This window comes from Rhinolophus sinicus, chromosome 8 (assembly GCF_057876585.1).
Source record: "Rhinolophus sinicus isolate RSI-liver-muscle chromosome 8, RSI-T2T, whole genome shotgun sequence".
Lineage (NCBI taxonomy): Eukaryota > Metazoa > Chordata > Mammalia > Chiroptera > Rhinolophidae > Rhinolophus > Rhinolophus sinicus.
The window spans coordinates 62,174,253-62,201,479 of record NC_142508.1 but is presented as its reverse complement, the minus strand read 5'-3'; the positions used below and the strand labels follow the sequence as shown (position 1 = coordinate 62,201,479).

Below are 27,227 nucleotides of genomic sequence, written 5' to 3'. Positions count from 1 at the left end.
CCTGCAACTAAGATTGAACACGGCACCTTGAGCTGAGCGGCTGCTGAACTCCCAGATGGCTCAGTTGGTTGGAGTGCGTCCTCTCAACCACAAGGTTGCCGGTTCGATTCCCACAAGGGATGGTGGGCTGTGCCCCCTGCAAGTAGCAATGGCAACTGGACCTGGAGCTGAGCTGCGCCCTTCACAACTAAGACTGAAAGGACAATAACTTGACTTAGAAAAAAGTCCTGGAAGTACACACTGTTCCCCAATAAAGTCCTGTTAAAAAATAAAATTACATAAATAAATAAAATAAAAACAGAGAGTAAAAGTACACATAGGTGATACTTAACCTGTTTTCGAGACTAAAAGAACAAAAGATTACTAGGAAAATAGTTATATACAATGTTAATTGTTAAAATGCTGGTGGGGAAAGGGCACGTAAAGTCATACTGTCATTAAATTGGGTGGTTATTTATTCTGTAAGAGTTAAATGTTATGCTCCTGTGTGCTCCAAATTTGAATTCATCTAAAGAATTCATAGAAATGTTGAAGAGGCCAAAGGAATTGATTTATAAAAAAAAAATTTAATTAAGTCCACTTTCATACATAACTATTGAGGTATCAGCAACTTCCCCAAATATAAGTATGGGGTAAATAATCACCTTGAATGAACTTTGGCTTATAAGAACTTTCTGATACAAATGTCCCCAAATACCATTTTGATAACTGCCAGGGCAACCTTATTATTGTTTCTAATGTTGTTGAAATTGTTGAAACCATATAAAATTTCATGGCTTAGAAGCAGAATGAACTCTTAAAAAGTGGACTAGATAAAATTTGATTTTCCTTTTACAGAGAGCAGGATCTGACTTATAATCAAAGTCCTTTTGCATTCATCCTCTCATCCAGTCCTCTTGGCCACCATGTGAGGGTGGTATTATCATCCCCAAATTACAGATGTGCAAACTGAGGTTCAGAGAAGATAACTGACTTGTCCAAGACTACATCATTAATAAATAACAGAGTCAGTACTAAAGCGCAAGCGTTATATACACCTAGTCTTGGGGTCTTCCCACTAAACAACACGCTTTTCTCTATGCATGCCATGAGACTGTCTCAGAAGCCATATACCAGGGTCCGACCTTGACTCGGACTGTTTAACCCGTGTTAAGTTAGATAATATAATGGAAAGGACCTGGCATGCAATCTGGTACTGGGACGGCACTTAATAATGTTTAACAACTTTTCTTTGCCTTTCACCCTATTTACAGTTTCTCCATTCAGCAAACAGTTATCAGGCACCTAATGGGGCTGACATGGTCCAACTATGTACATCTTAGTTCTTTTTCTTAGTCATCTTAGTTCTTCCTCTTAAGCTCAGGTCTCCCAAGTTAGGCCACAAGCTCCATAAGAGAAGACCCTACCGTGTTTCCCTGAAAATAGGACCAGGTCTTATATTAATTTTTGCTCCAAAAGACGCATTACGACTTATGTTCAGGGGATGTCAGCCTGAAAAATCATGCTAGGGCTTATTTTCCAGTTAGGTCTTATTTTCGGGGAAACACGGTATATCTGCCCATTCACGACAGTATCCCCGACACCTAGTACCTACTCAAATGGACTTCTGAGTTAGAGAGAAAACAACCAGCCTCACTTCTCCAAAGTTCCCCTGAGCTTTAGCCAGGCTAAAACCTCCTGTGCTCACTTTGTTCCTTCACACAGCATCAAATGAAACGGCCCACAACCCCCTGAACACACTGAAAGCGTGGAAGAAAAGTCCTGAATAGGCGCATGAGGAAGCTAGACAGTGAACGCGCTTGTTGATTTCACTTCTCTTCCACTGAGTTGCCCCAGGCCCTGTACAGCCATGCTGGTAACAAGTACACCCCCACGCCAAAGGGCTTGTCTATTGGATCAGTCTTTGCCAAAGTGTAGGGTGCTGCTTCTCCTATGCCCGTTGCCCAGCCTCTCCATAGAAAGCCCTGTAAAGGAGTGGTAAGAGCCCACTGCTTTGCAGCTCCTGGACTATCTGCTTTTCTGCAAATTTGGAAGGAGAATAACATAAAGCAGAGCAAGCACTGATTATAGAAAAGATTGTTTCTCCTTTGGTGAATAGGCCAAGGCTAAGGACATGACAAGAGGCATGTAGCTCAGGTAGAAAGGCAAAATGTGGAGGCCTCCATGCCTAAGACCGTGGCCAGGTCCTCACCTGACCAGGGACACCCCGTCCTGATGTGTCCACCGCCAGTTTGCATCCCCACTACACAAAGGCAAAACATGCACAGCTGCTCAGTTCCTGCCCTTAACCCAACCCTGGCTGGGAATGTATTACATCACAGATCTTTCCACCCACAATTGAATTAGTTATTTTCGAAAAGAATATCGTTGTCATTTCTAACCGTCTCCTTCCGCATTAGGCTTATTGCAGTTGGCTGAGTGCACCTGAAGTCTTCAGTGAAGTGTCAGGTGTAATTTAGCACTGGGAAATGAATTATGGGATTGCCCTTTAGGAAAAGGCTGGGAGCTCAGCCCTGACTGTCAAATAGGTCCTTGCCTTATAGCGAACTCTGCAGGTGAATGAATCAGTATTTGGCATATCAGCATTTCATAGAGCCTCCATGCTAATGTCTTTTTGAAATGAAACCGAGAAAGCTGTTAACCTCAGTTAGCCAAGTGTCCCCTCTGTGACCGGGATAAATCATCAATGCAGAGGCTGAGAACTCTGTTCTTACTGCTTTGGGGAATAAGAGCCAGGGCTATGAAGAAGCTGATGGAAAGGGCCTTCGAATCTTAGGAAACAAAATAAGGATTTTCATCTCCCTTAAAAGGAGAAATAAATATTACTTCTCATTGCCTCTTGATGTAGCTGATCTAAAATGACTGAATAATTTGATTCAATTAGATAGCATATCCTTACTTATCCTTTTTTCAAAGCCTCGATCTCTTCTTCAGTGAAGCCCTCCAAAATATTTATATTATATATAATTATTATAGTGTACATGTGTATATTTATATATTTATATATGCATATAGATGTGTAAACATTTATGAATAATATCAAATATAAATAATATAACATATATGTTATAATAACATACATTATGTTATTATAACATATTATTATGAGATATGTAAATATTAAATATATGTATAAACCCCTGCACTCTCTCACAACTGAAAACCTGGTCTTAATTGCCAAAATAGCTCTGGTCAGCCAACTGGGGTTCTCTATTTTCTACTACTTCTTGAATATTTTCCATGGTACAAGTTCAAGCAACATCCATACAAAATCCTCCCAACCTTGTGAAACACGGGTCATTATTTCTGTTTTTTACGTTTGAAGAAACCAGGGCGCAATAAAGTTAAGGGAGTGGCAAAGCTTAGGGTCAAACCCAGAACTTCCATCATGTGTTCCTTAGTCAGTAGCTGCTATGCAATCATTGGTGGCCAGCTGTGGTGCTGGGATTCTTTTCCCTAACAATCCAGTACCCACAAAAGGCTTATGCCTCAAGCTTGCAGGCTCCATTTTTCTCTGAGGGCCGTTGACTGCTTCCTCCTCCAGCTGCTCCAAAGGGAAAGCTGTTTGATTACTACATACATCTTCAGCCCTTGGTATTTACAATCAATTCCTTCCATCAGTTCCCGTGCACATGTTGTTCCCCTTGTTCACTTTGCCTGCCTGAGTCACCTGAACGAGAAGAGAGCTAGATGACTGGAGTTAAGTTAAGCCCCAAGACGTTGAACGTTCCGGAGGAGCATAGAGCAAAATGCTAGGCGGATTCTCAATCAGCAGGAAAACAAAATAGGTTAAGAGGGCGTCAAGGTTTTTAGAACATTTATGGATTCATAATAAAATTTACTCTCCAAAATTTCTTACACCCTAGAAAAAAAGCATAAAGTACTGTTTTAAAAAAAAAAAAGGCAATAGCATGCCAATAGACATTTAAATATTATGCTTGGAACAAAAGCTTGCTTTCTTGCTCCTATCCATCTTTGGTTGGAAGGAGGAGGGATTAAAGTGGGAAGGAAATCAGCTTCTCTTGACAGTTTAATCATTGAAGGGATAATACAAGATTTTTAAAAGTTTGAAGACCACCATAGGGTACAATTGCATCATTTTGCAGAAGTGAAAACTGAAGCCCTGAAGGGTTAACCAATTTGCCCAAGGTCAAAAAGCTTGTTAAGTTGAAGAATTGGGACTTGAATTCAAGTCTTCTGGTGAGAAGTCAACATTCTTTATGACATCTGATGTGGTCTAGTGGAGTTCCCTTGCTTTGTTGAAAGTCCCATGTGGCAGTTTCAAAGGAAATACAAAGCAATGACCATTACATACTACTCATTCTTGAAAGAAGGCAGCCTTTATTTTCAGGCTGGTTTTTCAGTTTTGTTTACCCACACCCAGCCTCCCCCCGCAACCCACTACCACAAAATCACACCCTCTACTACCTTCCCTGACCTCACCAGATAAATTTAACCGTGCCTTCCCCCTGCTACATCTATAACTTTGAACGTACCTCTGTAGTTGCACATATCTCTCAGATTAGAATTTATTTGTTCATGGGTCTCTTTTCCCTCTAGGCTATGAATTTCATGAGAACCTATGCATCTCAGCATTCCCCCACACCTATCATTGTAGCTGGAAAATGGCAGGGACCTCATAAATGTTAGTTAAATTGAGTATCATTTGCTCTCAAGGAAACTGAAGTGGTCAAGTAATTTCTATCTGAGTTCTACATAATCTGGAGATAACAAAGGTCTAGTTTCTTAGGCCTTATGTTGAAGTTTAAAGGTCCATAGCAGCTTCTCATCCTCCTGGCTTCTGTTTAAAGACTGATCAGGGTAGAAAATAATTTACACATCTTTTCTTGTACTTGTGACCATATCATATTTGCAGTGATTCAGAGACCCCCAAAGTGTGTTTTCTCCTAATAAATCCACTGGAATTCGATTACATTAGTTTTGGTTCTTATTCTTTCATGACAGCAAATCAGAGCTTCACAGTAACTTTGCACTTTTTATATTTCCACAAGTGGAGATAGAGAGAACCAAAAATTACTCCCCAAATGGCAGAAACAGAGATGTAAGTAGTGAAGCTATTTGACTTCACCCTTAAAGGAGTTACATTGATCGTAGGAGATGATTTGCTTTTTGAACCCACCCAAAGGGAAATTCTGGATTGTTTGTTTTCAACTTGAACATCACAATTAAATTCAGGAGACGTTGGGCAGTGTTTTTCATGCCCAAACATTAAACTGACCCTCTCTCAGCTTGTTATTAAGAGGGTAACTCCTTAGCTCAATTGAACATTATAAAATCGCATTCACAGTACCTGAAGATTTTTGAAACTAGCTGTGTCTTCCTCTGCTCAGACAAAGAAACTTTGGCCACAGTTGATTCATATTTTCACCCCAACAGGGCACGTAGGAAGTCTTCCATAGAAAAAGGTAATATGGATAGTATAATTACTTAAATCCATAAATAATCCCCAAATCCAATTTTAGCTAATAATTCTAATCAATCACTACTCACCTTCCCCTTATCAGAAATGCCTTAGCAAAGAGTGGAGTTGACAGATTAAACTGCATCTTCTCGAATTTCCATGGCATCTCTTGAACATGAAAAGGCCAAAGGAAAGGAAGGAAAGGAAGAGCAAATTCACAAATCGTGCAGAACCTGAATCACTGAGAGTTGATTACATTCGTGGGATTAATAACTATCACAGGTCTCTCACCATCACCAGTGATAGAGAGGAGTGGAAATTCTCCCAGCCTGTACCCTTTATCTTATAAACAAACCTATGTTGAGTGGGAAATCTCATACGACTCTCTTTACTCTCCACACAATATATGTGGAGATCTTAGCTTTACTAAGATCAGGAGTTGGCCAACTGTGGGCCAACCCCCATCTTTTTTAAGTAAAGTTTTATTTGAGCCCAGACACACCCATTCATTTACATATTATCTGTGGCTATATTCATGATACCATGGCAGAGCTGAGTAGTTATGACAGAGACTAACTGACTTGTAAAGCCTAAAATATTTACTGTTTGACCCTTCACAGAAAAAGTCTTTTGGGCCCTGTTAAAATCATCAATCCTGAGCAGAGAAAAGAGATGAAACATTTAAATGAAAGCACGATCTGAATAAAGTTGATTACAAGTTACATCTAAAGCCAACAATTATAATAGAGTGTAACACATTTGTATATATGGAAAATATCTTTTCTACCCATCAGGACTCTGTTGAGCTGCAAGTAACAGAAACACTGATAATGGCCTGCAGAAATAGGTTTCTTTACCTCACATAAGAAGTCTAGGTGGTTGCTGGCATTGACTCAGCACTCAGCGGTATCGTCAGAGTTGGTCCTTTTCTGTCTATGACTCAGAGCCAAAGATGCTGAGATTCGTGATTGTTCTTCATATTGGTTGCAAGATGGGTGCTGTGGCAGCAACAGTCACGTCCATGTTCAAAGAAGGAAGAAGGATCATGCCCTCTGCCTATGTCTTTCCACCTGGAAATGAGAGGCGTTCCCAGAAGCCCCCCTCCCACTCCTTCAGCAGATGTCTGCTTACATCACACAGCCAGACAAGTCACAAAGCCACCCCTACTGCCCATGAGGCTGGGAAAGCAAGTATTTTCCACTCTGTCCTCTATGTAGGGATGCCATGAGAGACGAGGGTTGGACATGGCTTTGGGGCAGCCACTCAACATTGCCTTCCCCGGGCAATTTTTCTCATTGTAAGTCTATAGGCACAAAGAAGGTGACCAATGAATATTTATTAAGTGACCAAAAATACAGATAGTTATTTCCTTTCCTCCATATCAGAGAACTTATGTCTAGACAGAAACTGCAAAACTTTATCTAAGGATACCCCTAAGGATCTCTCAAGATGACATAGTTGAGAATCAAGCTGAGGACACGGTAGGTGGACCCTGTGGGCGAATGGCAGAGCAGGGATGCCTCAAACACAGATGGCACCTGTCCTGTTTGCTCACCACAGGGTTCTAATTGGATTAGCACAGGGCAAATTTATTATCATCTTAGGGACAAGGCTTTGTCTTGGAATTTTTCTTGAGGTTAAAAGTGTTTACCCCATTTCCTATAGCAATGTGACCACAGCTGCTTGTTAATAAACATTAAACTCGTCCCTTTAAATATACCAATAAAATAATGACATAGGATCATAATTTTTAGGTTGAGTTAGTCTCATCTACCTATGAAATTAGAAAGAAATCGCTTTTTTTTTTTAACCTTACTACTTACGAAACTTTGTATTTGTGGTGTATATTCAAATTTCATTTATTATGAGAACCTCACAGGTGGAAAACTTGTTAGTTTGAAACACGTTGTATCACTACTCTCTTAGAGGCTTAATGACCTTGTTATAACTTTCAACTTTTTATATGACCTTCAACTCTTTATCTGTAAATCTACTGCTTGTGGCCAGATCTCACCTCCTACGTAAACAACCAAAGGAAAAAGTATTGTCAGAGCTCTACAGGAATTTAGTTTTACCAACAGAGTTATTCCATGATTCTATTAGAATAATAATAAAACAAAACAGGTTACTTGCTCTTTCAGGATCTAACCAGGAAAACAGAGCACTTCAGGTATTTACAGCAGAGAGAATTTAATGCAGGGAATTACACAGGGGAGCTAAGAAGCTAGTGGGGGTGGTGAAGTTAACAACAGCAAGAAGCCTTTATCCTCCCCCAGAGACAAAGGGAGGAGGCGGTGCTACCAGAGTCCAGGAGCCAGGACCACCTCATGGAACGTAGAATCATGACCAGCCTGTGGGGTCGAGCTGAAGCTACAGAGGAGACACAGCTGCTGCTGGAGTCCCATCACAAAGCCAAGCTGAGGGCAGGGGGAGTGGTGCCTGCTTTCTCCCTCCCACACTCTGTTCTCCTTCCAACTCTTCCCATTGGGCAAACCTAGCTGGAAGCCAGTTAACCTTGGAGCCTAAAAATGCAGCCTGCAGGGGTCACCTCCCAGCCATACAGAGCAGATCAGAGGGAAAATGAGGAATAGAATTGAAAACAAACAGAATTAGCACAGAAGCCTCCCCATAGATGAAAACCTATACTTCGGTCTCTGGTAATAATTATTAAGTTGAGCCTCTCAGCTATCTGACTTGACTTCTTTCCTGTGTTGGTTAGGATGGTTATGTCAGCACACTAACAATCTTCACGGTATATCAATGAATGATAAGCATTACTAGACTCTGTAGGAAATACAAAGAAATAGAAGACAGCTTCACTGTCTATATATATTCTACTGTTACATTTATAGTTAGTCGGAGACTTCCTAATAGAGGTAAATCCTAAAAGAGGAGGTAAAAGGTTTCCCAAAGAGGAGGTAGGAAGAGTGTTTTAGGTAGAGGGAATATGCTAAGAAGTGGGAAGAACATTTTGCGTGACATACAAAGTAGAGAGTCTGGGAGGGCTTGGGTGACAGAGAAGAAAGTAGAAAACTTTGGAGGACTAATAGAGGACTTTAAAAATTGATGCATAGAGAACACAGTAGACCTTTCATCTGAAAAATGGTGATGAGTTCAGCTGATGCCAGACAAAATACTGGGAAGCTGTTGGCATGATCTAGTCACAAGGTAGGAACCAAGGGGTTGACTGGAGATAGTCACCACAGTGTAGTGGCTACAAGTGCAAGTGCTGAAGCAAGACTTCCTGGGGTCAGGTTTATTTCTGCTATTTACTACCTCCTTCTCTGGAAGACAAAGAGAATAATAGTACTTACCTTGTGGAAGCATCAGTTTTGCGCCTGACACATGATAAATGTTAGCTATTATTGAAATCATATTAGAGGATGAGCTTATCAAGTAAGAAAGGGGAAAAGAGTAAAACGCCCTCGGGCAGCTTCAATGTATATTTGGAACTGTTTGTAGTAATCTAGATTGTACTTGAATCACTATGAATGCATAAACTCACTGCATGAATGAGTTCAGAGGAAGGAAAAACAGAGGGCCCAGGATAGACAGAGGAGACAATAGAAAAAGCAGTCAGAAAAATAATAAGAGAATTCTGTGGGTCAACATAATAAAACCTCAGAGAATAATAAAGCTTATAAAACAATGGTTGCTGAGCAGGATATTGGAAACCCTGGATGGATGTCTTCTGTTCAGTTTGCTGAGCTGGTTCTCTGCTCGCTCCGGCCTAGGTATTACCATCATTTTTGCACGTTGCAGCGTTTTAAATGGTTCCTGGAGTAAGAGCCGATCACCATGTTGCATAAATGCCTGTCATCAGCAAGTGTTAGAAAACTAAGTGATACATTTTTCATCTGCAGGGAGTTGAGTGTCCATCTCTAAATCTTCCAAGGGGGCTAATTTGGCAATGAGAAGAGCACTTTTTTTTTCATAGGGTACCAGATCCACTTGGCTGGTACCAATTTCCTTGTTTCACACGGGAGGCTGAAAACAATAGGGACAGGGAGCTAAGGAAGTGAAGCCATTACCAACATCACAAAACAGCCAACCCTGCTGCAAAGGGTCTGTCGTCAGCCTGATCCCAGCTCTGGCTGAGGCTGCACACATGTGTGACCCATGGTTTGGAGTGAATGGTGGAGTGCTGACCTGGGGGTGGAGATAAGGGAAGGAGATAAGGAAGAGAGATGGGAGGACAGATTCACTGTAGGGTTTTGTCTGTTCAATTTCAATTACTGCTTAAAGTATGGATGCGCAGAACTCCATTTGGTGGCCGCTTGGTGAATGCACTGTTCTGTGTTTCTCTTTTAGTTGAAAGTAGTAGGATTAAAGTGTTCAGAGGGACAGAGGCCACTGGGAATGGGGAAGGGGTTGTGATGTTACTAAGGAGATCAAAGAAGCTGGGTCTTGCAGGCCTGGAGGCTGTGTATCCTCGCAAGGGGTGGGGGGTGGGGAGGGGGGATATCATTTGTTTTCCTTAAATGCCTTACAGTCCTTTAGCTCTGTTCATCATATGAGCCAACAATTAGTTGTTTGAAGAACCCCGCAATCATTTAGTTTCTCTTACATTTGGGGTGACCATATAATTTATCCTCCAAACCTATTGAAAGGGGATACAATGAATATTTTTGCTGGGACAATTGTCCTAAAGTGGGTCTGTCCTATACTGATTGGAATATATAATCATCCTACTTATAACTCATTTCAAAATCTTTTTAGTTCATATAGCATAGTGGTTAATGGCGCAGACTCTGAAACCAGACTCAGTTCAAATTCCAGCTCTGCTGGAAACTAGCTGTGTGACCTCGACAAGTCACTTAACTTCTCTGCAGTTCAGTGCCCTCATCGGTGAAATGAAACATAATCATTGTTCCTACATCCAAAGGTTGAACTGCTAGGTGAGTTAACATGTAGACAGGCACTTAGGGTAGATCCTAGTAAATAGTGTGAGCTATTTATTGTTCTGGTTATTTCAGACTCTCAAGGGTGAGAAACCTTATCTTACAGATCTGATGTCTGCCTTCTCACCCCACACCTTAACATGGAGATGCATTCAGCAAGGGTTTGTTGAGTGAATTAATTAGAAGAAAGAAGGAATAAATTAAGGAAAAAAGGAACACATTTTTTATCTTTTCCCTTCATTGCTTTTTCTTGATTCTTTCTTCCGTCACTGTTTTTACATCACTTTGAAGCACAAAGGCACTGATACCCACTCAAGGACTCTTTCAAGTGCTGGTCCTAACACAGCCTTTGCTATACCCTGGGATCCCTTGGTTTTGAGTTTTCTTGTCCTTACCTGACCTGAAATCAACACTGGCTACTCCTCACCATCTTGTTTTCCCACCTGCCTGCCTTTCCCACGCTGTTAGACCCTGCTGGGAAAAGGTACATCTTGTCAATGAAAAGTCAAGTAGGGCTGTTGCTACCACCTCAACTAGGCCTATTAGCAACCCCTTTATTCATTCTCTATCATATTCCCAAGGATATCCTCTTTCCTGTCCCTCAAGTTCATAGCCCACTCAGCCACACCTCTCTCTCAGGAGTTGACCTGCTTTCTGCTTTATTGAGATGACATTCTCTAGCATGAACTCCTTCAACTTCCTTCTTCCACATCCAAGTGATTTATAACCCCTCCTATTATCTCTTTGCCTGTCTCAGAGAGGAAAGTGCCCTATCTCCTTTCCAAAGCTAATTAATTCTCTCTCTGCCGTCATCCAAATCCATCCCTCTTCCTTCCAGAGCTGTGCTCCATCAGTTAACCCACTCTATTTTGTTTTTTGCAAGCCTCCTAAATCCTCGCTTCCTTCCTTTTAAATATACATATGCTCATGTTTTTTTCTTCAAACAGCAAGAACAACAAAATTTCTCTCATCTTTCTCCTTCTATTCATTACCAACTCTGTCAAAAAAATAATCTTTACATAGTAGCCTCTTTCACACCTCAGTCATTTCTAAACCCTTTTAAAATGACTTCCCAGACCACTCATTTGAAATTGTCCTCTCTTAAGTTACTACTGATAGTTCCCTAGTTCCAACGACTCCTTCTGGGTCCTCGTCCTCCTCAGTCTCCCTGCAGCACTTTATGTCATTGATCACCGTCTCTTTCATGAAACAGCATTCCTTGACTTCCTTGACTTGGGTTGATCTTGTTTACCCTCTTGCCTCCCTAATTTATCTTTGCCTCTTCCATCTCCCAACCCATCATAGAGGTCTCCCCCAATTTTCAACGTTTCCCTTTATGCTCACGGAACTCCTTGGTGATCTCAACCATTTCCAGGTCCTTGACAATCCCCTCTGTGTAGATGGCCCTGGATTATAATCTTAGCCCATCAAATCTCCCATGCTACAGGTACAGATTTCCAGCATTCTGCTGGACTTCTCCACTTACTAAAAGCTAGACTCTTCTCAACACATTCTTCCAAACCAGCTCTACCTCCCACGTTTCCTGTCTCTGATAATAGTATCTCCATCTTCCCATCCCATCCCCATGCCTTCAAAGCTCAAATTTTTATGTCTCCTTCACCTAAGTAGTCTTCCAGGTTCCATCAGTTCTGCCTCTACCTCTCTCAAATCCATAGCTTCCTTTCCATAACCACTGCCATTAGCCAGAATGTCTCCTCTCATCTCAAATATCACAAAAGCCTACTAACTGCTCCCATTTCTTCCAGTCTATTCTTCCAACTTATCGTCAGTCTTCATCCATCACTGCCTTTCCTAATAATGCTTTATAGACTACAGCTAAAGGCCCAGCCTCCACAACCTGGTCCCTCTTATTTTCCTAGATGTGATTCCTACTGTTGGTCTTTACACACACTGATCTCCAGCCCATCCAAACTTCACCTTTCAGAGTAAAGATCTACACTTCCTACCTCTAAGCCACATCTTTCATGTATCAGTTTCCTAGGGCTGCCATAACAAAGCACCACAAAATGGGTGATTTAAAACAACAGAAATGTATTTTCTCACAGTTCTGGAGGCTAGAAATATGAAATCAAGGTGTTGGCAGGACAATATTCTCTCTGAAGGCTCTAGGGGAAGAATCCTTGCTGCCTTTTCTAACTTCTGTTGGTTATTAGCAATCCTTGGTGTTCCTTTAGCTTGTAAATTCATCACTCCAATCTCTGCCTCCGTCTTCACGTGGTCTTCTCCCTTGGGTATCTGTGTCCAAATCTCCCTCTTCTTGGAAGGACACCAGTCATTGAATTAGGGCCAGCCCAAATCCAGTACAGTTTCTTCATAACTTGATTACATCTGTACACCCTATTTTCAAGTGAAGTCATGTTCACAGCTTCTGGTGACTACAAGTTCAACATTTCTCTTTGGGGACACAATTCAACTCACAACACTTCTCTGCACTGATGAATTCTCCCTCCATCCAACTCTGTCTGTCAGAATCCTTCTACGGCTCCAGAGTCTGGTTGATTTTCACCTTTGTCATGAAGTAGTTCATAAGTCCCCTTCAGTCCCTCCCTCAAAGTAACATAATATTTTGCCCCTTTTATAGGTGGCTATTTCTGCACATCTCTCTGCTGCTGAAATCTAAACCCTTCAAGATATAGTACACATACATCATTCATCTTTGTATCCTTCAAAATGCCAAGCAGAGTGCCGTTTGCTCATGAACTTACCTCATTAAATCAAATTTTAAAAATTTCCTTGTAGATATTAAATTCTGACCATTCCTATCTTTTTGTCACTCAAAGTAATTTTTCACTTTCATCAGTAAATCTAAATGTTGGCCATGCTCAGAGAATTTCAATCTAGACTTACTTTTACACTGAAATATTTCAACATTTAATAACACATCTCTTTTTTAAAAAAAACTCTATAAATTGCTTTCCATAGGTCATTTTTCTATGCATCGATTTCTTCCTTGGATTATTTTGAAGTTAATATTGCAGGTGCCCTGAATTCTGTTGGAATCTAATCATCTGGCATTCATCTGACACATCAGGGAGTGGTCTGGGGAGCCTGGCTTGAACCTTCACCTTCAGTCTGATAGACAGTAGTTCATGGAAAATTGAGTCAGCAGAGTCAAACGCATGCTCCTTCTGGCCGCATTTTTATGTTTTAAATATGTAAGTAATTCTTTATTGTAAGGTTGTTCTCACTAGTATGGTGTTCCAAGTCCCATATTAATTTCTTTTTGATTCCTACAGATTTTAACTTGGAAAAAGATGGAAAAACCCCTGAGTGCTCTTGTATCTTAATTAGAGGAGGTATCTGTTCTGGTTTTTCATCTAGAGTTGCATCATTCATATGTGTGTGTGTGTGTGTGTGTGTGTGTGTGTGTGTGTATTTGTACATATATATATGTATTCATGTGTATATGTGTGTATTTGTACATATATGCATGAAATGGCTGGAATCTGATTAATCTCCTAAATAGATTGAGCACATGCACAGCGAGATCATTCAGACTTTGGGTTTTTAGTCAAGGATGTGGTTCTCTGTTTAATGCATATTTGAGACTGACAGAATTAGCAAGGATCAGCAGTCATGGGGAGAAAAGGAAAAACAAGTGAAAGGGTAGATTGAAATGGTGTTTAAGGGCCAGTTTCTCTGCATGCACTCACTCTACAAAAAGGGTCCTAGGGGCTGTGGGGAAACAGGCGACCTCCAGGCTGTGAGCTAATGTGGCTCGGGCACCACCACTGTTTGTATTAGCTGCACAGCCCTAGGAGAGACCCAGGAAAGCTAGCTTGAATTCCAATGAATATTTACAGTTACACTGCTCCGGAGCCAAATGCAGTCACAGCGCCTCAGTCTACAGGTTTTATGCATCAAAAGAAAATGAGAGGAGAGCAGCAAAAACGGAGTTGCCTTTAGAGAGACTTACAAACACAGCTCTCACTGCTTGTGGCAGAACTGAAATGCTTTATTTCTGATAGGAGCAATTTATTCTTCAGACACCTTCCTTGATAGTAGAAAGCGCCTGACTGGGTTTTGAAGTGAGAACGTCTTCCGTAGATGATTTTTAATTTCAAGCAAGAGAAAGGCATAGAAGGAATTGTATTGCATCATTTTTATTTTGTCTTCTAACAGAAGATCCTCGAGAGGGGTGAGAAAATCCCTAAGCCCGTCACAAACACCCTCTTGTTTCAATTTGTGTTTTTATCCTGTTCTCATAGATTGTCCTCCCTTCGTAGGGCAGCCCTGGGAAAAGCTGCCACCATTTTGTGTCCCCAGGTTAAAAGCCGTTAGGTAATTGATTGCCAGTAATGCATGCAATTCCCTCATTTTTTTTCTCATGAGCTGTTGATCCACATCAAAGATCTGGAGAGAAGTGGGTCGGAAAAATTAGTCAGAGCTGCTTGGACCCGGGAAGGCAATTTTTAACTTTCAGAGGTGCCAGAGTAGATGAAATTGAATGTTTTCAAAGGACTCCATCAGAACCGGTTCTGTGGTTTGGCTGACTAATCTCTTGGACTAGTAAGATTTATATTGGATTACTATTTGCTAGTAGCCTTGGTTGCTGCACTAAGCAGAAGTCCTCTCTATTACCCAGCCAGACTTTTATCCACTGATTAGTCCATCTTCTCCCATTAAGATTCTACTGACTCTGCTTGGTGAACACACAACGTGATATGTAGGTGATGTGAAAAAAAAACAAAAGCTGCTACTGTCTCCCATTCGTTTACTTGCTTGCTTACCCTTCCTACCACAGATCCACACATTCTTTCGCATATCTATCCATCAGCTTGCTTGTATATATCCCAGCTTGGAGCAAAGAGAGGGAATAGTCATGTGCCTACATTTGTATGACTGGCCATTGGTAAATCTGAGAAAGCGTGTTTATTCTCAGATTATAGTTGATTCTCAGATTCTCAGTGGAAATGCCAAACCACTGAGAAGCTTTAGGTCCTCATAATCTCACCAGCCTTCCCCTTCTCTTTGTGGTAGATGAATCACGTTTTGTCAGTTGTACACACATGCTACGCAAACACAGCTTCAGGGTACTCCTCCTTCCAAGTAGATTGCTGCCTCTAAACTCTTCCTTTAAGGAAATCTGGAGCCACTATAGTTATTTAGTAAGTCTCTACTGTATGCAAAGCAGCATATGGTCTATGAGTGTGCAACACATGTGTACATATTTTTTGTAAAAGCCCATGAATGTAGTATCGCTAAGTGTAGGACAAAGAGTCACCTTAAATTAACATGATTGATTAACTGACTCTTTAGCTTAGAGACCCCAGGAGGTTATGCATGTGTTCTAACAGTGCTGTTATTGCTCAAAACATTTGGGTCTCCTCTTCTGGAAGTGCCCATTACAAATTTCAAAGTAGGCAAAGAACTTAGACGTTTTCCCAAAAAGATATACAAATGGGCAACTAGCACATGGAAAGATGCTCACCATCATTAATCTTTAGGGAAATGAAATATAAAAAAACACAATGAGATATCACTTCACACCCATAGGATGGCAATCATTTTTCAAAAAGTGGGAAATAATAAATATTGGAAAAGATATGGAGAAATTGGAACACCCATACATCACTGATGAGAATGTAAAATAGTGGAGCTGCTGTGGGAAACAGTTGGGCAATTACTCAAAAAGTTAAACATAGAATTACCATATGATCTAGCAATTCTACTCCTAGGTATATGCTGAAAAGAATTGAAAAGAGGTATTCAAACAAAAATTGTTATATAAATATTTCCATCAACTCTATTCACAATAACCAAAGAGAGGAAACAACCCAAATGTCCATCGATGGATTCATGAATAACAAAATGTGGTATATCCTCACAATGGAATATTATTCATCCATTAAAAGAAATGATACATGCTACAGCATAGATGAACCGTGAAAACATTATGTTAAGAACCCAGTGACAAAGACCACATGTTATATGATTCCTTTTACATGAAGAATCCAGAATAGGCAAATCTGTAGAAACAGAAAATAGATTAGTGGTTGCTTAAGGCTAGGGAGCATTGGGGCAGGGAGTGGGAGGGAAGTAGAGGTGTGATGGCTAATGTGTTCAGGGTTTCTCTTTGTGGTAATGAAAATATTTTTAAATTACCCGTGATGATGGTTGTACATATCTGTTCATGTACTAAAAATCAATTAATTGTACACTTTAAATGAGTAAATTTTATGGTATGTGAATCATTTCCCAATAAATCTGTTTTATAAAAAAAGAAAAGTGATTTCTAAGCCATACTAAAAAAAGTATTAACCCATTACTCTATGGTCCTACCCAATATTTTTAGATAAAGCATAGCATTATCCAGCTTGTTTGATTTACTTATTTCAGAAGTTTTGTTCCAACTGACTTTTAGCTATTTTTAGTAATGCAATCTACAGTCAAGTGGTGAACATTTGCTGGCAATGATGATATCCAAAATAATAGCCAGAGGTCATGAGAGAACTGCCCAAATTTTTAATAGTATCTGTGAAAAAAATGGATTATCTCTTTAGATGACTTCAGAAAGGGCAATTCTCATTTGGAGCTATGAATTATGATGTGTGTGTTCTAAAAAAAAAGTTATACTTTATATATCTATGTGTATATTGGTATGTGCATATAATTTGGAAAACAAAATTTACAGTGAGTGTGTGTGTGTGTGTGTTTGCGTGCACGCACACAATCTTTAGTTTGTTACAAGAAAGTAGAGGAAACGGAAATGATTTTTTTTCTGCCCATTCAATCAACAGACACTTATTGGGCTCTTAATATATAGTACAAAAATCATAAGACAAATTTTTCAGGTACATTCCTTATCTGATTAAGTGGGGATAGTCCAGATTTTTGTAAACTCCACAATTAAGATCAGAGAATAGAAACCAAATAATAATAATACACAAGTGCTTAAGAGCAAACTTTGTATGACATTAACAAAGACTAGAGTTCCCCTGGAGAAGTTCTTTGACAAATATTTTTTAAAGTTCCTAAAAGTGCCGTGACCAGCAGAATATTCAAGGGTGATGTAACTAATTGTCTTGGCATTAACTTATGTACGGTTGCTATTGACCTCCAAAAAGGAATCCATCTTCAGTTCTTCCTAGAGTTTCAAGCCCTCCAACACTAAGTATTCTAACTTTTATTAAAGTGGTTCCTGTTGCCCTGTTAACTCACGACAACTGCATAATAATACAACAGGAGAGGACATTATAGGTGATGGTGGCTTCTTTGAAATCCTGTCCACTGTGCTAATGATCTATGGGTAAAAGAAGTCACGTGTATGTTTCTATAGAATTATTTTAGTATTTTGTCATTTTTCCTTCTGCTAAAAATGTACTAAGTAAAGTCATAATAACTAGATGACTAATTGCCTCCCCCACTGATGTTCAACTACTGTAGCAACCGGGTTTGAGTGGAAACGTAGCCAAAAAATGGTTTCTATGAACTCAAGTGAAACTCTAATGATACCACTGCATAAGAGAAAAACTGCCACCATCACATAAAAAAAGTTAACGCAGACCAGACTGATATCTAAGAGAGGCCCTTTCAACCCTGCAGGCAGTGGTGTTTTCAAAAGTTTGCAAGCCGACCATTTTATCTGGTATTGTTTGAATGTTCAGATGTCCCCCAGAAGGATAGATGGGATTTTTTTTCCTAACCTTGAAATAGACACTCAATGAAAATAGGAAATAATGAGATTTTCCTGTACATTTCTGCTAATATATCAACCCTCACTAATGGCTAATACTTCCAAGATTTAGGTCCTTCATCAACTTGAATCCCCAAACCAACTTCCAAAACCATTAGTTTGCAATGGTGACAGTGTAGCATTTATTGTTTTGGGGGGGAAAAAAAATTAAAAAAAAAAAAAAAAAAAAAATATATATATATATATATATATATATATATATATATATATATATATATATAATTTATTTAAAAAGTTAAAGTTTACTTGGATTTCTACCTCTGGGTAATTATTTGTCAATTATATCACCCTTTTATGTTAATATGTACATTGTAAAATACACAAAATGATACCTAGAGGAATAAAGGAACCAACATTTGTTTCATACATACAACATGCCAGACATTGTACTTGATATTTCATTTTAATCCTCAAAATAACTGTGTACATTCAATGAGATTTCCATTTTACAGACAAAGGGAAGTTCAGAGTCACTCAACCTATGACCTTTGATGAATGGTTGTACAAGGATTCAAACCAAAGTGGAAAGCCAGAATCCTTATAATGTCCAAAGTCCTGCATCCACAATCCTTCCTTACCCCTTCTGTCCTGTATCTCATGTTCTATTATCTCTCTCCTTCACTCTCCTCCAACCCTGCATGCCTGCTTCCACCTCAGGGCCTTTGCACTGGCTGTTCCTTCTGCCTGAAACCCCTTCCCCCATATCTAACCTTCTCACATCTTGACTCAAATGTCATCTTCTAAGTGAGGCTTCTCTTGATCACAACCCACTCCCAATCTTTCTTACCCTCTGTTTTCTTTTCCTGTAGCATTTTTAACCCTCTAATGTTACCTTTATTGTGTGCTCCCCCTGCTAGATTGTATGCTCTACTAAGACATAGATTTTTGTCTGTTTTGTCCTTTGATGCTTCCTCAGCAACTAGAGCTGTGCCCAGCACATGGTAGGGTCCCATTAAGTATTTGCTGACTGCATGAGGGAAAGACTGATGACTCCAAAGCCAGTGCTCCTTCCTAGTGGTCCCAGTAATGAGCATATCGAGAGATTTTTAAATATTATCTAAATCTCTCCTTCTGCTCCCCAGTTTCTCCCATTTCACTCAACAGTGGGGAAACAAACCTTTCCCTCAAACTATCTGGCTTGTGTCTAGGTGATCGGGAGGGGGAGAAGGCATTTCTGTTGTCCGTAGAGCTGTAGGAAGATGACCTGTGTTCTTTGTATATGTCTAAGGGGCTAGATCTACCATCCTTCTAATTTCCCAGGAAGGGGAGTGATAACTCTTTCTGCAGGCCACCCAACAAGCTTACTGAGTGAGCCACGGTGCTGGGCAAGCATGGAGACTGAAGACCCAGGGAAAAGAAAGTTCTTTCCTTCTCTGACCACTTGTAGCCTCCGAGGCCCAAAGAAGAGTCACATGCTCTATTTAGCATTCACAGTCTTAAGAGATGAAAAATAAATCTGAGCTTGGATTACATTTCTAGATGGCTAAAATTCAGAATTTCGTAATGAACAGTCACAAGTCCTAATGGATTGTGTGATTTGCTCTCACCATTGGATTTTGTTGAAATTCAACATGGAACTAATTCATCTTTGAAAGCTATCTTACACTTTCTAATAACCCATAAGCCTGTTGGAAGAAAGGCAATGACAGAAAACAGGTTCTTATCATTTCTCTGGTATAGTTCTTTGTAGGTCTGAAATGAACTTACTTTTTTTACTTTATTAAAAAAAAAATTTGGCTGACTCAGTGTATAATAAGGGGAAATGGCTAGATACAAGACCTTGTAACCAGTTAAGTAAATAAATAAACAAATAAATAAATAAAGTACATGCTATCTATCTCCCTCCAGACTTTTTTCAGTGTGTGTGTGCACACATGTGTTTCCGTGTATGCATACATACTGGAAGGAAATACTGTAAGTTATTATTTCTGGAATTGTAAGATTCAGGATTTTTATTTTCTTTATATGTCTGCATATGTTTCAAATTTTCTACCATAAATGAGTATTATTTTTATAGCTGTAAGAGCAATTCATTTTATCAGTAATGTTTAGAAATTTTTCATCATCTTCTTTGAAGATCTATGGAAGGTATTCCCTATATTCATTATGTTGCTTTACGTCTACTTGCTTTTTCTAAAGGCCTGCCATTATATTAAAAGCAATAAAACTGTTTTACTAATTAAAAGACACTTTAAGATTTTTCTACACTAAAGAATACTTTTTAACACCACAAAATCTTTTATTCAGTGATTTTTTTCTCTGTGAGCTTATGGAAACACACACCCACATACAAAGTTTAAACTTTGGAGAATGAAGGTATATAGCAAATACTCCTCTGTCCATCTCCCACCTCTCCATACATTCATGTACTTCATCTTTTTTTCTTTCTTAGTATATTTGCCAAAGGTCTGGAGGTGATTTCTAAACTACTTGTCTCCTCGACTTACAGATGGAGAAAACGAAGACCCAGGTGGTGGAGGCACCTACTTTGTGAAATGAAGGCATCTACTTTCAAGCCCAGGCTTTCCAAGAGGTAAACTACTTACCTAATCATTCCTAGTAGGTTCCAGAAAGAACATGGATGAAACTTCTATTACTCTTTTTTTTTTCCTTACACAAATTTAACACTTTGATCACTTAGAACCAAAAAGCAGTATTTAAAGAAACAGCATGGGTCACTTTTATTATGTACAGTTCAGTTAGCAAGATACTACCTTGAGTAGCTATTTAAAGGAATCACACTTCAAAAGATAATTGACCTAAATTCTCCTTCCTGCTCTGCACTCCGGGTGAGTCTTGCCCATGTGCAGCCCTCCCGTGCATCTCACACATGGAAGAGATACAGTAGTGTCCTGGGGAGCACGAGAATCTAGGCCAACGTGATTAAAACTAATTCAAACATTATTTTAATGTCTGTGTTTAGTTTTCTAAAACTCCTCAACTTCAGTGGGCGCCTAAGGGCTGACAGCTCCACTCTGGAATGAATCAGAAGTTGATTTATAGAGAAGAACACTTTAAAGTGATTACACCTGCTCTGGTCCCATCTGGTTGGGGTATGATGAAATGGAGGTCTATGTCTCTGCTTTCAAAGTATTTGTTGCCATTTGAATCCTGAGCAACATTACAAAATCACCCGTATCGAAAAGAAAAAACTGTACCATTGAGCAGCCTAATGTTTCCTAATTTTTTTTGTTAATCTCATAAAGAACACCAGTGTAAGAACTTTTTTTGGCAGATGTTCACTAATTCAGTCACATAACCTGGTGATGTTCTCATTCCAGGTCCATTTCATTGCTCTGCTCCAGTGATATATTTTAACTTGTACAGGTAAATGATACCTGCTAGTAATATTCTCAGGAGAATCGTGCAATCGGTTCAAGTTCTTTAGAACCTACAGGAACACCTGAATGTTTTAAATATCCAACACATCCACTGGTTATAGAAATCCCGTTGGCATTAACTAACGCTTGTTCCAAACATCTTTGGAACAAAATGGAATCAACAAACGTCTTTGGTACATGATCTTCCTGGAATGCTTTTGTGCCTTTCTCCCATTATTTGGAAAATTATATTGTTGCTCTCATTTTAGAACACTTCCAGGAGCAGACTTGGCATAACGTTCTGACTCATTTATAAAGCCATATGTTACATATTACAGCTTTCTGTTCAGTACACAGTTAACCAAGGCGATGTTAAGATGGGGGATTTTTGTATTACCTGAGGTTGTGTGCTAGCAAAGAGAGGCATGGGAACCAAATATATCTGATATGTGTCATTGTATTAGCAAGTGTTCTTATTGTGTGTTCCTCAAACAAAACCATAGCCATTGCCCTTTAAATTATAAAATTAAACAGGATAAAAAAAATAAAAAGGGATATACACTAAACCGCTAATATATAAAGAGTAGAGAAGGCAAACAGAAGATGAAATAGGGAAATGGCTGGTGGAAGGAAACAAAATCAAGCTTCTTGGAGCCTGAGATTATATAAATATGAGCAAAAAGCCATATAAGTCACTTAATAATGAGGTCAAGAATGCTGAATAATTTAACATACCCTTGGATCTTGATTTGTGATTGTTCAAAACTAATATTTCACAAGCCACATTGCATTTTGTCACAGAGTCCTATTTCTCCCAAGATAACGCCCAAGTATTAATGGACCCAATTTATGGAAATTACCTAATTGGCTGCAGTCACTTTAACTTGAACATGACATTTTGGACTGTTCTGTAGTCACAAGGGTAAGTTAGAAGCTTAAGCAGCAGACTTGCTCTTTGTGATAATTGTAGCCGAAGCTTGTGTTATCACTGAAGCTTATTATTTTGCAAGTTGTGCACTCAGCTTTTTGTAAAAATTGTACTATAAGGAAAAATCCCTGAGGAGGCAGGCTACTTTTCTCTCCTAGTTCTTCTGACACTCCCAGATGAGGATGACCAAACAAAATGCTACATGATTGTGTTTAAGTACACTTAACTACACACCCTCTGGTCAAATATCTTAGTGCCATGAATTAAACAGTTCCCTAAGTCTCTGTATTCTTTAGGTTGTGTGCTTAGTCAGCTAACCAATTACTGCTATTGAATGACATTTGTCAAGGGCACGCTTTCTGTCTTAGGGAAATTGTGTACCTACCTCCTCATCAGGCAGGTAAATGAGGAGTAAGAAGTCTGCTTCCTGCCAGCCTTGTCATTGGTCTCCGTTTTGTACCTGTGAGAAGTGTAAGCTCCTTCCTGCACAGCGGGAAGGCATCAAACAGTGGACATCTTTCTCTTGTTAGTAATTCTGTGTATTTCTATAATGCCTCATAGTTTCAGGAGGACATATCTTCCCTCCCTCCCTCTCTTGCTTCCTTCCTTCCATATTCATTGAGTAAATAAGATGATTCAAGCCCTGTGCTGGGCACTAAAGATGCAAAGATAAATGAAATATAGTCTCTGCCCTCAAGGAGCTCCCTGGTTAAGAAAAGAAGAAAGATGAATAATTAATTATAATCCTGTGTGATGAGTGCTCTAACCATGTGTACTACAGAAAATGCCAAGAAATCAGGACGCTTCACAGAGAGAGTAACTTTGGGGCCAGATCTTAAGCGATGAACAGGTGTTTACACCTGGAGAAGGGGGAGTGATGATAGGGGACTTGGGAAGTAGTTGTCTCAAGCAGAAGGGATGGCTGGTGTGAGGACATCAAAAGGTGTTAAATATGTGGCTGAAATGGCAGGTGAAGCCAGATCACAAAGGACTATATGTACCTTTGTAAAATAATAGAAAAAATACAAATTGGTCTCTGCCCCCAGTTCCTGCCACAGAAATCCTAAACCCCTTGGGATTTCCTGGGTGATAGGCGTGCCTTTTGTTCTAAATGGAGCAGCTCTTGGTGGATAGCTTTAGGATAGGGGCTGGTCACCAGAAAGGCTAAACTATGATTAAAAGCTTGGAACTTTCAGCCCCACCCCCGTCCTCTGGGAAGGAGAGAGGGGCTGGAGATTGAGTTAATTATCAGTCATGGTTATGTGATAATGCCTCCATAAAAATCCCAGAACTATGGGTTCAGATTGCTTCTGAATTGGTGATCATATCTATATGCCAGGAGAATGGCGCACCCCAACTCCATGGGAACAGAATCTCCTGTGTTCAGGACCTTTCCAGACATCACTGTGGGGACAGAGTCCCAGAGAGCAGTTTCCAGGCTGTCAGCCTCACGTGGAAAGGTGCTGGCTCAGGTAGTAGATGGCCATCAGCTGTTACCAGTTTGCCATTAGCCACTTATGTTACTGCTCTGGCTAAGCTAGCAGATCGGTGGAGTGTGGATTGCGGATTGCAGAGAGGCGGATTGCAGTTAGCAAGTGAGGTTGGTTGGCAGAGACACATGAATGGCGGGTTGATGATCATGTGGCTCCTGCTTCCCGTGTCTCCAACCCAGCTGCCAGCGAGACTATAGTGTTATGACTCCCCTACCTATGGCTCCGTGGGTGTTCCTTTTTGGCCTCACCATGTCCTGCGTTCTTATGTGGGGAGCGGGACCAGAGAACCCGCATGACACACTGCATGACAATCACCCTACATATCTCTTCATCTGGGTATTCATCTGTATCCTTTATCATATCCTTTATTAAAAATAAACTAGTAACCATGTTCCCCTGAGTTCTCTAAGCTGTTCTCGCAAGTGGTGGAACCCCAGGAGGGGGTCATCAGAACCTTCTATTTATAGCCAAGTCGAACAGAACTTGGGGGTACCTGGGGACCAACTACTTGTGATTGGTGTCTGAAGTGGGGAACAGTCTTATGGGAATGAGCCCTTAACTTATGGGGTCTGTGCTAACTCTGTTTACTGTCAGAATTGAATTAAGTTGTAAGGCACCCAGCTGGTGTCAGAGAATTTTCTGATGAAAAAACCCACACATCTGGTGTCAAAAGTGTTTAGGAACTGTTGTGAGTGTGAGTAAAGGAAAACACAGGAGCGATTTCCTAGACAATCTTGTCCAGGTATCTGGACAAGTCACCAAGCTTCCTGGAGCTTAGGACACATGGCCTATTTGATACCTCTCCAGGCAACACTAATTTGGTATTTATGCTATTGTCCTTTCAGCAACAGTCCATTACCATATACTGTTAATATATTTTCCTCAGGCACTGGGTGTAATAACTAATGAAAGCTAATGTGGGAACTGTAGTCTCCTCTCTCACCCGGCAAGCATCAGTGTCCCACTCTGCCTGCAAACAGTCTTACTCAGCAAGCGCCCTGCCACGCTATCTGGAGTTGAGTATCTTTTGCAATGGTCGTGTTTATTCTGCCATGATCTCTCCTTCTGCAGCTTATTTTTGCTCCAAGAAGCACTTTTAATCCATATGGCTAACAAAAGTTGTGCAAGTGCTAGTGCTGGAGCAAAGAAATAAAGAGTGTCATGCTGGGTGTTCAAATACAAGTGTAATGGCACCTAGAGTGAGTTTTAAGGAAACGGTGGAAGAGAGAGGGAGCAATCATCAGCAGACAGCTGTCTGGGTTGCAGGAAGTGCATCATACGGAGCAGAGCATCCTGAGAGGACTGTGCCACACCTGTGGAAATCTGGCTGGAGGGACATTTCAACCTCCAGGAACCTGAAAGGAACAGAGAGGCCATTGTCAGCAATTGCCGTGACACTGGTAACATCTCTGTAGGGTCTACCGTGTTTCCCCGAAAATAAGACCTAGCCGGACCATCAGCTCGAATGCATCTTTTGGAGCAAAAATTAATATAAGACCCAGTCTTATTTTAATATAACATAAAACTGGGTCTAATATAATATAATATAATATAATATAATATAATATAATATAATTAATATAATATAATATAATATAATATAATACAATATAATATAATATAATACCGATCTTATATTAATTTAAGACTTTAGAGCCAGGCTATCTGGGTGTGAAACCCAGCTCCACCACTGACTAGTTCAATATCACCTTGGATATTGAACCTTACCACACCTCAGTTTCCCTATCTATAAAATGGGAGTAACAATACTACCTACCAAATTAGGTTGTTGTGAAAATAGAATAATACTTATAAAAAGCTTAGAACAGTGCCTGGCACCTATTAAATGCTTTAAGATAATAACTACTACTACTATTATTATTATTATTACTGCTATTATTGCTTCTTAGTTTTCTGTCTGTAAAATGACAAAAACTGATTAAATGATCCCGGAAGTCCCTCCCAGTTCTAACATTACCTGAACTCGCTAATCCCTTTTATCCTAGGAGAAAACTAACTCAGAGGGTTTGACTGCCCCCAGCAAGGTCACATGGAGAGTAAGGAATAAGGTACAAAGCCAGAATGGGAACCCAGGTCTGCCAACCCCTAATCCCATGCCCTGTGTGCCCTTTTATGTCCCAACACCTGCCCAAAGCAGCACCTAGCAGGGCCCCTCACTCCATAACCCCTGGCACCCTCACTGTCATAGAACCTCAGGCCACTCGTTTGTTTTCTGTTAATCCCTTCCATTCTTCCGCAAACCAAGAAGGGATGTGGCAAGCCTGGGAAGCCAGAGGGGATTTGTAGCATTGGAGGAAATAAAACTTAGCATGGTGTTAAATAACCTAAAGAATATTCCTCGCAGCATTTATAGCTCAAGCACCTGCTGTTGGTCCCCATGCCATTAGATTGAGCATCCTGCTTTCCAACCAACACAGAAAAGCCAAATCTTTGGATACGGCCTTTTGTCTTAACTACCCTTTGCTCTTATTTTATGTGGCTGGAATTCTAAAAAATACTTTCCCCCCTTCTGGTGCAATTATGGCAATTCTGCAAAAGCTCAGTAAAGACTGAGGGGAGCAGGAAGAGGGAAGAGGAAGAGGGGCAGTGGGGAAATATTTCCAACAAACTGACCTGTTGTCTAGCAGTAAATTTTGGTAAATTTTGTTTCTGTATTCTTTCCTACATTGTTGAAACACACATGTAGCAGAGACCTTGGTCTCTCATTCCTGGGGATGAAGCTTTCCTCTTTTGTTTATTCTCTCTCTTTTTTTCTTGTCTCTGTCCATTTAAATATTAGGATAATCATAACCCTTTTAACAGCTGAAATATCTGCAGGTTTTCTTTTTAATAGTATTTTGCATTTGACTGAACTGATTTCATCAGAGGAAGTTAATGTGATCATTTTAATTTGCAAAATTTCTTCCTCTTTTGATTTCTTCTACATTTGATTTTGAGCATACATTTAATAATTTCTGATGGTTTGTGTTTCAGCATCAGCTGGACTTGCAGAATAGCCTCTCAACAGTCTTAGAATTTGATTATGACCGAGGAACCACTATTCTATAAACACCGAAAATTGGAAATTATCTCTAGAGTTGTTTGTTAACGAAGTCGAAGCCTAACCTTTAGGGCTCATTAAAATTCCACCGATCAAAACTCTTGCACTGGTCTCTCTTTCATGAATCCATCCCTGTGTTAGGAGTGCTGGTGTGTGGAAATTGGCCTGAGCCCTCCCTTGGTCAGGTTTAGGCAGAGATTTTTAAAGCTTACAGATTTGCTTTCTCCCTACTCCTCAGGGTGTGTGTTGTGAATCCAGACAAACAGGAATGAATCTCTGAAAGTGTAACTGTTACTGGGCCAGTCTACCCAGGGGATCCTGCTGAATCTGTCTCCCTTCACCAATAAAGGAGTGAAGTCATTTAGGGGTAATTAAGAGGGGCCAA

General features: G+C 40.1%; 1 protein-coding gene and 1 long non-coding RNA gene across 14 annotated transcripts in view; one reads left to right on the top strand and one right to left on the bottom strand.

Annotated features, from left to right (window-relative positions):
* PMFBP1 (polyamine modulated factor 1 binding protein 1) overlaps nucleotides 1–27,227 on the top strand; it is a 384,114-nt gene that overhangs the window by 244,228 nt on the left and 112,659 nt on the right. For all 13 annotated transcript variants that reach the window (XR_016022045.1, XR_016022038.1, XR_016022042.1 and 10 more), the window contains one exon: nucleotides 20,490–20,573. The gene's annotated coding sequence lies outside the window, so the exon portion shown is untranslated. The remainder of the gene's footprint in view (nucleotides 1–20,489; nucleotides 20,574–27,227) is intronic.
* The window catches only part of LOC148757592 (uncharacterized), a 36,219-nt gene continuing 29,601 nt past the window's right edge, over nucleotides 20,610–27,227 (bottom strand). The window contains exon 3 of the long non-coding RNA XR_016022049.1: nucleotides 20,610–25,136. This is a non-coding gene — a long non-coding RNA (uncharacterized LOC148757592). The remainder of the gene's footprint in view (nucleotides 25,137–27,227) is intronic.